We start from the raw sequence: 12,263 nt of genomic DNA on the forward strand, positions 1-12,263 counted from the left end.
AAGGATAAAACAAGTTAAAAAGAACAACAATAAATAGATGCTTAAGTAATAAAGAATAAGACATGTTGCCCATTACATTTGCCCTGAATTGGGCCAGTCATCTTTTTTTTTGCAGTATTCTGGCCTGGAGAATTCCGTAGACTGTATAGTCCATAGGGTCGCAAAGAGTCAGACATGACTGAGTGACTTTCACACTCTTTTTTTGCAGCTGTTGTGCAAGTAATACTTATAGTTGATTGCTTTCATTATACCTATTAAATGAGACTCTTAAGGCTCATTACTAGCCTGCCTTTTTTACATTACTCTTGCCTTTATTACAACCTTGATGCTTATGCATATCTGTAAATCTTTTCAGTCACTTAGAGCTTGGTACAAAGTTAAATGTCAAAGATCAAAGGCTAATTGGTTCAGAATTGATTTACCATTTTAAAAGGTGGAGATAGATGTAGGTCACAAAAACTTACTTTGGCTTTACCTGAAAACCTAGCATGGCAGAAACTATCTCCTGGTACTAATAGATCCTCAACAGATGAGAAGAATCCTCTTCTAACACCTCCCTGGGTGTTAACTGTGCTGATGAGACCCTACATTTAAAGGCAATGTAGTTGAGTGGAAATGATGTGATACAACTTCTGGGACTTGTTCTTTTCTTTCAAATTTTTGGCTGTGCTGGGTCTTCGTTGCTATGAATGCACTTTCTCTAGCTGTAGCGAGCAGGGACTACTCTCTAGATGTGGTGCATGGGCTTCTCCTTGCAGTGGTTTCTCTTGTTGAAGAGCACGGGCTCTAGGGTGTGCAGGCTAAGTGCAGCGTGCGGACTTAGTTAACCTGCAGCATGTGGAATCTTCCTGGACCGGGGATCAAACCTGTGTCCCCTGCATTGGCAGGTGGATTCTTAACCACTGGATAACCAGGGAAGTCCTGGACGTGTTCTTAAAAAGAATCTACTTACCTTCTTTCTCTTGTCTTTTGGGAAGTTGTGGTGACTGGCGCGGTCACTGAGACACACAGATGGAAGCGTATGTAGAAAGTGGCAGAGCCATCCTGCCAGCCTGGATCCCTGCCAGCACTCATGGAGCAGAGCCACCTATAGCCCTGGACTGTCCGCCTACTTCTGGTCTCTTAGACAAACTTTTGTCTTATTTAAGCCATTGAATTTTCAGGTCACTTTGTTGCAGTAGCTTAGCCTAGAATCTAACTAAAATATCTAGTTTAAAAAAGAAGAAAAAATATGGAAATATCAAATTCATGTTTTTAGACTATAGAAGAATGTGACAGGTGGCAGGTCAACAGACTTTACTTTGAGTGACTTTTAATACATTTTGTTTTCAATCTGAGTGCTTTTTGGTGAAATACATTCTCATTTTCCCACAATCTCTACCAAGCCTTACTTTCTCGTATCTACTAGATTCACACATTTATATTATCCTCCTGGCTCCTGTAGACATTTGAGTTTGTTACTCCTGGGAACAATCCAAACACTTCTTTTATCTGCATATTGAAACTCATTTGTTACCATTGTATGATGATAAGCAGGGTTTCTTCAGCCTTCTGCAGTCTGAACATGATAACGTGGATCAGATCACAACTTTACTGACATTCACCAGAGCCTAAAAAATAACTCTTAGGAGTTATCGTGCTGCTGGGACTATCTTGTTGGATAAACATGCTGGGTCTAGCTTACTCATGTTCCTGGGGGAAGCAGATAAGAAAACAAATCGACTGGGGTTCAACCAAGGGGGCTGAAGATAAAATGTGCCCCAGCCCATGAAGCAGAAAAGCCTCAGGATCACTCTCCATCTGATGCAACATTTAATGGTGTAGTGGTTAATGAAGCCTGAAAACTCAGATATTTCAGACTCCCAAATCAGCACTGAGTGAAAAAAAATGTCAGCTTTATATTTGAAAAGGAAGTGAGTTTTTCTTCAAAGCCTTCATCTTCCCTTCTTGCCAAGTGTTTTGGGAAGAATTATGGAAATGACGAAAAACTTAGGTAGATCCTTTGGGATCCCTGGGTAGAGAGTGACCTTCAAGGCCCAGTGGTCCAGTGGTTTCATGATCGGGATACAGCTGGGAGGTGATGACTGATGATCAGATGACTGATTTAAAATTGGGACTAGAAACTGTGAAATATGGAAACTAAAACTTGAAATGAGTATGAGTCAATACAGGACATAAAATCACAGAAAATTCTAAATTAGATATCAACAAAATGATTGAGACCTCAAGTCTCTTTGGAAATCCACTAAGAAAGTGGCAATTGTCATTAAATTTCCAAAGCAGAGAAGCAAAGCTGGGTAGGATATTTGTCTTACTTTGTATAGACTAATGTTTCTACAGAGGGGGCCAGCCCCACTGGAGTGGATGAGCATTTTAAATCTCATTTAAAATGAGATTGGAATGGTCTGGAATAGTGTTTCTCAAAATTTGTTCCAGAATCAACCAAGGATATATGTTCAAAATACAGTTTGGACCATAATATAAAATAAATTAAAATATCCTAGAACTAAAGGGATATTTTAATATTTTCAATGATTTTTAATTGAGTTCCCTGGCATTTTTAGAGTTAGTATCAAGTAACTGAGAAGAGGTTGACCAGAGAACACTAATCTGCCCTGAGGTTCTAGGAGGTTGTTAATCTTTACAGGGCTCTTAATAAGTTCTAAGAGCTGTGCTAGGTATTAGAGATACAGTGATGAACATGAACATTACAGCGAAAAGACCAGAAAATAAATGAAGAATTTCAATACAATATGCTAAACACCTCTACAGTAAAGTAGGTAGACGATGCTATGGAGCTCTGCCTAGGGTAAGAGGATAGCTTCACAGAGCAGATAACATTTGAGCGGGGCATTAAAAGATGAACAAAGACAGAAAAAGGCAAATATTGTATGATATCACATATGGGGCAATCTAAAAAATAATACAAATGAATCTATTTATAAAACAGAAATAGACTCATGGACATAGAAAATAAACTTATGGTTACTAAAGAGGAAAGGGATGGGGGAGCAGGATTAGGAGTATGTGATTAACAGATACACAGGACTTTGTATAAAATAGATAAGCAACAAGGATTTACTGTATAACACAGGGAGCTATATTCAGTGTTTTATAATATAAGCTGTAAGGAAAAATAATCTGAAAATATATATATATTTACTTTGCTGAATCACTTTGTCATATATCTGAAACTAACATAATATTGTAAATCAACTATACATCAATTAAAAAAGATAAGAATTTTCCAGATAAAGAAGAGCCTTTCAGAACATGTGCTAGGTGGAGGAGGAAAGGTAAAAGATGTTATTTGAAAGAGAGGCCCTGGTGCCATTGAACCCAGGGAAGCCAGGTCTTGGAAATGGTTTCAAGAGTGACATGTAGAATAATGAATTCATTTTTATTGTCTTGGGATAATCTAGATTAGCCTTTTGAAAGTTTGGGAGGGTATCTGGTAGCAGAGCTTCTTTGTGGCCATACCTGCTTCTTCCCTGGGAGAGGACATAGTAGTGGAAAAGGCAGATGGGCCCCGTCATCCAAGAGTTTTCAGTCTGGTGCAGAGGGACAGAAAATAAACAAATGTGCAGACTTTTTGGGAAGTAGTAAGGGCTGCTGCTAAGTCACGTCAGTTGTGTCCGACTCTGTGCGACCCCATAGATGGCAGCCCACCAGGCTCTCCCGTCCCTGGGATTCTCCAGGCAAGAACACTGGAGTGAAAGTGAAGTCGCTCAGTCGTGTCCGACTCCTAGCGACCCCATGGACTGCAGCCTACCAGGCTCCTCCATCCATGGGATTTCCCAGGCAAGAGTACTGGAGTAGGGTGCCATTGCCTTCTCCGATAGTAAGGGCTAGGAAAAAAATAAGGCAGGGATTTCTCTTTCTGAGAATATGGGCAGCTAGGTTATTTGGACAGACCTTCCCACTGAAAAATCTTAAGTGTATGGAAGAACTGACAAGATGCTAAATCCAAGACAAAGGGAGACCTAGGAGAGGCAGGTAGAACAATGGAACTGCTGATTCTGACAAACTCGCACTTGGGGAGGTAAATGGATGTGGAAGTTCATGCCTTCGCAGGTGGAGATTCTAAGAGGAGGCACCAAAGCACCGTGGCCTCAGAATAGCCCAGTACTCTTTGCTGCCTGTCCTCTCTGCAGCTTAGTTTTTACTCATATCTTCCTCCTGTCTATCCAGTCTCCTACTAGCAAAAACATTTCTTTAATTTTCATATATGTCACCATCAATTTCCTTGCTTTCAACCATAATCAGCACATTCTATTTCTTATTTTTCTGTTTTTATTTCGAAGTAATTTTGAACTTTACAAAATCATGTAAGACTAGAAGAAAGAACACTTTTTTCCCTTTGGATCATTTGTGAGTTGCATATCTGATACCCTAGAATACTTTGGCATGCATTTGTTATATCCTACAACATTCTCTAATATTGTGATAGTACAACCATTAAAGTCAGGAAATGAAAATTTATTCATTACTACTCTCTGATTATCAGACCCAGGTTTCAGAAAATTATTGCAGTAACATCCTTCATAGCAAAGAATCCATTCTGAGATCCTGTCTGGTATTCAATGTCATGACTCTTTAAAAGACCCTTGCTCTTTGGAAGAAAAGTTATGACCAACCTAGATAGCATATTAAAAAGCAGAGACATTACTTTGCCAACAAAGGTCCATCTAGTCAAAGCTATGGTTTTTCCAGTAGTCATGTATGGATGTGAAAGTTGGACCTTAAAGAAAGCTGAGTGCAGAAGAATTGATGCTTTTGAACTGTGGTGTTGGAGAAGACTCTTGAAAGTCCCTTGGACTGAAAGGAGATCCAACCTGTCCATCCTAAAGGAAATCAATCCTGAATATTCATTGGAAGGACTGATGCTGAAGCTGAAAACTCCAACACTTTGGCCACCTGATGCAAAGAACTGACTCATTTGAAGACTCTGATGCTGGGAAAGATAGAAGGCAGGAGGAGAAGGGGACAACAGAGGATGAGATGGTTAGATGGCATCACTAACTCTATGGACATGAGTTTAAGTGAGGTCTGGGAGTTGGTGATGGACAGGGAGGCGTAGTGTGCTGCAGTCCATGGGGTTGCAAAGAATTGGACACAACTGTGTGACTGAACTGAACTGAACTGAATTGACTCTTTAATCTCCTTCAGCTTGGAATAGTTTATCCTTGACAAGTATGACTTGACACGTTGGAAGACTATAGGGCAATTATACTGCAGAATGGCCCTCAAATTAGCTTTATCTGATGTTTCCTCCCGACTGGATTCAGATTATGCATCTGGAAAGTGTTGTGTGAGCAAGGAAACCATAGAAGTAGTGCTGTGCTCTCAATGCATCCCGTCAGGTGCTACATGATATTGATGTAACCCACTGAGCATTTGATGATATCTGCCAGATTTCTCCCCTATAAGGCTATTGGTTTTAGTCTTTGTAATTAATAAGACTTTTGTGAAGAGGACCTTTGAAAATTATGTATATATTCTGTTTCTCATTAAACTTTCATCCACTAGTTTAAACATCCACCCATGTTTCTTAGCTCAACTAATTATTACTGTGATAATTGTCATATGGTGGTTTTCTAATTTTGTCATTATTTCTGCATTTATCTATCAGTTGGCATTATATCATAAGGAATAACATTTTCTTCTTCTTTTGTGTTTGTTTATTGATATCATGGATTCTTACTGTATTCAATGGGCTATCAAAATAAATATCATTGTTTATTTGATTCTGAAATCAACCCATATTTGGCCAGTGAGATCCTGTTCAAGCTGGATCCTGTGTCCCTTTGACATGTAATCCATTATTCTTTGAGCTCTTCCTTACTTTCTAATGTAATGTGATGCTCCAGACCAATTTTATATTTTCTCTGACCCAGGCCACTGGCTATTTTTAAGGAGAAGGATATTTAAAAACCAAGATCTGGTCACCAGGTCTTCTCATTGGTGGACACACACACACACATTCCTATTATCTCTTTATACTGAAATGTATGAATTCATGCTAATACTTCCAATTTTAATCTAACTAACCCCACAACTGTAACTCCCTTATCCCAGAACAAGAAACTTGGTTTCAGTTATCCTTAACATATTTGGTAATTGGATCAACACTCCCTGTGTGTAATAGCCATTACTTTATCCGCCCCTGCACCAAACCAATGGTGTCCTGATCTTTCTCAGACTCTCTACCCCAACTCTGGACTGCCCCCAGAATTCCCTCCTTACCCTGCTCAGATTCCAGTGCTCCACATCAACCCTCCAACCTGTGTAGGAACCCTTGTCATCCCACTGAGGCTCCAGTGCCTGCCTTTAGCCATGACAGAACCATACCCTCAACACTGATGTCTGCCTTGCTTTGTCCACATAATGGCTTTTGACTATATTATTTACAAAGGAGCCAGGGACTCCTACATTATTTAGAGGGGAGCTGAGGACTGTATTATTTAGAAATGTAACCAGGGAATGCAGGAATGTAGAAAGGCATGCAGTAAACTGATACATTCTTGTTGGGGATACTTAGAAAACGAGCAAACTAGGGAATGGTCATAGAAAAAGTCAGTACAGGTACCTGGTAAGGAAGAAGTGGGTGTTTATTTAATGAAATCTCGGAAAAGGTGATGGAGGCAGACCTCAGAACTGTAGTGGTGTTGTTGAGTTGCCAAGTCTTGTCTGACTCTTTTGGACCACATGGACTGTAGCCTCCAGGCTCCTCTGTTCATAAGGTTTTCCAGTCAAGAATACTGGAGTAGGTTACCATTTCCTTCTCTAGGGGATCTTCCCCAACCCAGGGATCTAACCCGCATCTTCTCTGTCTCCTGCACTGCAGACGATTCTTTACCATTGTACCATCTGGGAAGCCCTCAGAACTGTGTAGGGGGTGCATCAGAGGAAAGGGAGCTGAGCGGTATGTACAGAAATGGGAGGGAGGATAGCAGTAGATGCTTTGACATGAGGCTGTTACAGACAAAAGTGAATCTACATTGTTGAAGTGGGAATTGAGAGATATCCAATAAGTATGTTGAATATAGGTTATTCAAAACTTTAAAAAAGTAAAGCAGTCAGATTATTCTGGGCCCTTGCAAACTAGGCAGTTTCCCAGAAGCAGGATGTAGGAACTCTGAGTCATAAGGCCCATTATTGCGCAAATATCTACAACAATGAGAATTCATAAATGTACCGTTGAAACTCCAAGAAAAGTAGGCAAAACCGTTTTTAGTTAAGTGAGGAATAGTTCATGGAAATTAGTAATATATAATACACTATTACTAATTAGGTGCATAAAGGGTCACTCATTTTTTTTTGATTTAGTGTATTTAAAAAAATATTTTTTAGATTACTTTGAGATTCACAGCAAAATTGAGCAGAAAGTATAGAGATTTCCCACTTACCTTCTTCCCTTACACATGCATAGCATCTCCCATTCTGATGGCTCCCCCCAACAGGTACATTTTTTACAACTGATTAATTTACATTAATATATCATTATCACCCAAGCGTGTAGTTTACTTAGGGTTCATGCCAGTGTTATACATTCTATGGGTTTGGACAGTGTATAATATATGTTTTCACTATTAGAGTATCATACAGAGTAGTCTCTCTGCCCTAAAAATCATCTATGCCCTGTTTATCTTACTTCTTTATTTTATGAACAGAAAGACCATTCATAAAAACTTCCATTGGGTCATTTCCAATTTATTGCTCCATTTCTATTTTGTTACAAATTTCTCAAATGTGCATTGTCTTGCTAAGATATTCCTGAGGAATTTAATCCCATTGCTGGGGAGTAAATACTATGATACCTAGAGACCCATTTCCATTTGTCATGAAGTCCACAACCCACAATCCAACAAACGTAAAAAGGCCACACCACTTGATCGTTCCCTGGTTCATGTACAAATCCTTACTTTATCAAGCTTCTTGAGGTCCCCTTGATGCCTCAAGTGAACCCCCAAGTCTTGAGCTATTTCTTTAAGGAGTTAGTTCCTAATAGTTTTAAGAACTGTAAGCTATGCAAAGTATCTGCTTCTAGAAAGTTCTGTAATACAGTAAGAGCCTATAAGAACATCTAATAGAAATATGATTAGTGAATAATTGGCTCTGTTTTTATAAAAGTTAACATTTTAAAGAATTGATTTTATCACTTACATTTTAATGTTTGTTTCCATTTAAATATTTGACATTAAACACAGCAAAAATTCTAACCGTTTAATTTTATGCCATTTTTCTCCCTTTAAAAGGGAGCAATGCTATTTGTTATAAAAGAAAAAGATGAAGAAGAACAATTTAGCTGCTTAACCATGCCCAGGACTGGCTAGGAATCAAAATGATATATTCTTAATTAGTAGCTGCTTTATAACCTTAATTTTTCTAGTGGACAAAAATGTAGAAATATTTTAGCACTTACAAAATAACATTTTTAGCCAAAATTATGAGTATTTTGTATGTTTTACATGAATATTAAAAAAAAAACTTTTACATATTTTAAAATACTTCAGAATCTGTAAGTCTAAAACTGTTCTTAAAATGAGGTTTATTTTATAAAATACTTCAGAGGACTCCAAAAGAAATACAAAAATGTAATGGCCAAATAAAAATGTCACATCAGCAGGATTAGAAAGAAATTGAGGCAATGAATAAAAAAAATCACCTTGGGAATTGTGATAAGGGAAAAAAGGGAGAAAACAAAGTTTAGAGACATGATACTTCCTTGACTGTGGGTCAACCATATAACAGACCCCACTCCCCATCTCACTAAGAAGAATAAAATTGAAGGAAAGGAACTGAAAAATCATATTGCTCAACTCTATGATATGAAACCCAAGGTAGCTGTGGTTCAACTTGACTGAGATGTGGAGCAGTGAGGGCTGAGCTGGTCCTCATGAGCCGGGCCATGGCTCCCTGGGCAGCCAGCTTTCCTCATAGCCCTTGCCTGGTTAGTGAGTATCAGCAGTTGTCCTTGTCACCTCAAACTGCTCTTGGCTGCCTTTCATTACTCCAAACAGGTCCAGGTATAATCCCTAAACTAACCTTGCTTAACAGTAAAGGAGCGGCAGAAATGACTAGAGAGAAGAGAGGGTGGCAGGCACAGGGCAGAGAGGGGGATGGAGGAAGGGGTGTGTGCATGCATTGTAGCTGGGAGAGGATGTTCCAGAACACAGGACCTGATATGTGATGGAGGATGTGCTCACACAACTACTGCATACCCTTTCTTTTAATTAGTTGACTTTTACTTAATAAAATAGTCTGGCCATGGTGCATTAAATAATAATGATTTTAATCATAATAGTCAGCAATAAGTTTACGTACATTGCATATCAATTAAAATGCTTGTGCAGTAACATCTTACTTCCTTTCTTAGACTGTCCTTTTTTTCCCTTAAATACATGAGGATGGAAAAAAGCAATTTTACTGACAAATGAAGCCAGAGAAGATTAAAAGCTAAGCAGGATACAGTATCTCTGAATTCCCTTCCAACCTTTATATGGCAGCCACCTCTGTGTACATGTTTTGGATTTTGCATTTTTCTCTTTCCCTCAACTTCATATCAGGTTCCCACAGCTGGACCACAGTCCGTGTGCTTATCATATTCATGCTACATTGATAGATGCCCATTAGACTTACATACTTTATCAACTGGCACTTGGACTGTTTCTAGTTTTCATTATCTCTGAATAGTTCTGCTATGAAGTTCTTTACACAGCTTACCTTTGGTCATCTTTTAGCCTAATTCCTTAGGATGTACCCTTCAAAGTGAAATTATAAAGTATCAAATATAAATATCTTCTGGTTCTTTTTCTCATATTGCCAGATTTCTCTCCAGACTGAAACAACTTATAATATCTACAGTAATAGTTGTATTTTCCCACAGAATTGTGAAAATATTGGGATGTGTTACTTATATTTATTTTAATAGGTATATATTACCACAGCTTTTAAAATCTGTATTTCTTGAATTGTTACTGAAGCAGTGGAATTTTTGCAGTTTGTACTTTTTAGCAGGTATTTCCCTTTTTCAATTACAGAATAAGGTCATGTATTTGTATCAATTATTTATGTATGTTGAATGCTTTAGTAATGTTCATCACTTTTCCCTCATTCTGTTGGATTCCTACCTATTTAATAGATTTTTACTGTATTTTGCTTTCATTTTTATATTTTTGAAGTTATCCGTCTTTTCTCTGATGACAATTTCAATATTTTCAGTATTTAGTGTAGTTTCTTTTTTTCACAGAGATTCCGTATGCTTTCTCCAATTTTATTTTAGTTTTTAATTGCTGAAGTCTTTCAACCCAGCTGGAGTTTACTTTAGTACATTGTAATATTGAATAGTAGGTCCATATTACTTTTTTGTTTCAACAAAAGATTTACTGTGTCCCTTCTCTGTGCCTGGATCTGTGCTAGGCACTGCAGATACTAAAGAAGGGTAACATCTTAAGGGCAGTTCCTATCCTCGTGGCTTATAAGTCTCTGGGCCACACAGGTGAGTATGCCCAACTACAGAGCAGTATATATAGTATTAGGATGTTAATAGGTAGAGGCTATACTTGAACACCAAGCAAAGTTATGTAACCCAGTCTTGGGGAGTCAAGGAAAGACTGGAGGAAAGGGAGGTCTAATGTGAGACTTGAACACCAAGTAGGAGTTTTCAGGTAACAAGGAAGCAGGGAGGAGGACTGTTCCTGACAGGAGAACAGCGGATACAAAGCAGGAAGCCATCAAGACCTGGTGCTTCTACAGGGAAACAAGGAAAGAGGTCAAGGGCAGAGTGTGTTTCCTATACTGAAAGTACTTTGAAAAGGAAACAAAAATAACTGTACTCCCACAATTGTCCATATGAGTTAGTTTCTAGCATTGCTACATCTTGCTGCTGCTGCTAAGTCGCTTCAGTCGTGTCTGACTCTGTGCGACCCCATAGACGGCAGCCCACCAGCTCCCCCGTCCCTGGGATTCTCCAGGCAAGAACACTGGAATGGGTTGCCATTTCCTTCTCCAATGCATGAAAGTGAAAAGTGAAAGTGAAGTCGCTCAGTCGTGACCCCATGGACTGCAGCCCACCAGGCTCCTCCGTCCATAGGATTTTCCAGGCAAGAGTACTGGAGTGGGGTGCCATTGCCTTCTCTGCTATTCTAGATAAATAGAGCCCTGGGTTCCTGGTGCATGTAGCCAGCCTTGGGCAGAAATAAGGCCCTGGGGAAGTAAGGTTCCACTTCTGAGGCAACAAACTCAAAGAACACAGGAAAAGAAGTCATTTGGAGCCCTGTTTTGACTTTTTAGCCTCTTCCAAATAAGCTACTGAATTTAGAGGCCTGGGCCATTGTCCAAGAAGAGTCCCTAATCCTGTGTATGCAATTTCCACCCCAGAGAGAAAACCTGGACCCAAGTGTGGGAGTATAGGATGGACAGATGATTGGTGCCAATTTTTCCTAAGATGCTCTGAGAAACAGGCCTCTTTCTTAAGAACCTGGTGCTAAAAGTACTTAATTCAGTTGGCTTAAGTGAAAGGATTGAGAAGGAATTGGGATATTTGGAATAAAGTTTTTGAAACTGCAAGTATCTGAGCAGACACTGTAAGATGAGGGGAAATGGTGCATATACTATTTGGGAGCTTTCCTATCCCCTTTTCTAATGTTCACAGAGCTAGGCACATTTTAATGATTAAAAAATTAAGTTTTATGGCACTCTGATGGGAGAATATGTCAGGCTAAAATGTTGACTTTTGGTTTTTCTTAAATACATATTATATGCCAGAATATTTAGGGGAGGAAACATTTTTCCATCTACCCTCATAGATGCTCTGCCTGGGACCCTACAGATTAGACTGGCAAAAGACTGCATGCGTGCACGCTCAGTCATGTTCAATTCTTTGTGACCCCATGGACTATACCCCCCAGGCTCCTCTGTCCTTAGAATTTTCCAGGCAAGAATACTGGAGCTGGTTGCCATTTCCTTCTCCAGGGGATCTTCCCAACCCAAATAGATTGAATTCACATCTCCTGTGTCTCCTGCATTGGCAGGCAGGTTCTTTACCAGCTTCTTCCCTGAGCCGTGGGGGAAGCCCCAAAAGACAGATTAACAAGAGAAAAAACAAAATTCTAGAAGTTTATTAACATGTGCAGAGTGTGTATATGTGGGATAAGCACAGTGATGAGAAACTCAAAGAGGGTGGTTAGAACTTCAGGCTTCTTTACAAGGACAGTAAATTTGTAGAGAAACAACAAGATCAAGAAAAAGGATGAGTTTAA

Source organism: Bos grunniens, chromosome 4 (genome assembly GCF_055505025.1).
Source record: "Bos grunniens cultivar Pamir isolate PY7600 chromosome 4, Bosgru_T2T1.0, whole genome shotgun sequence".
Classification (NCBI taxonomy): Eukaryota; Metazoa; Chordata; class Mammalia; order Artiodactyla; family Bovidae; genus Bos; species Bos grunniens.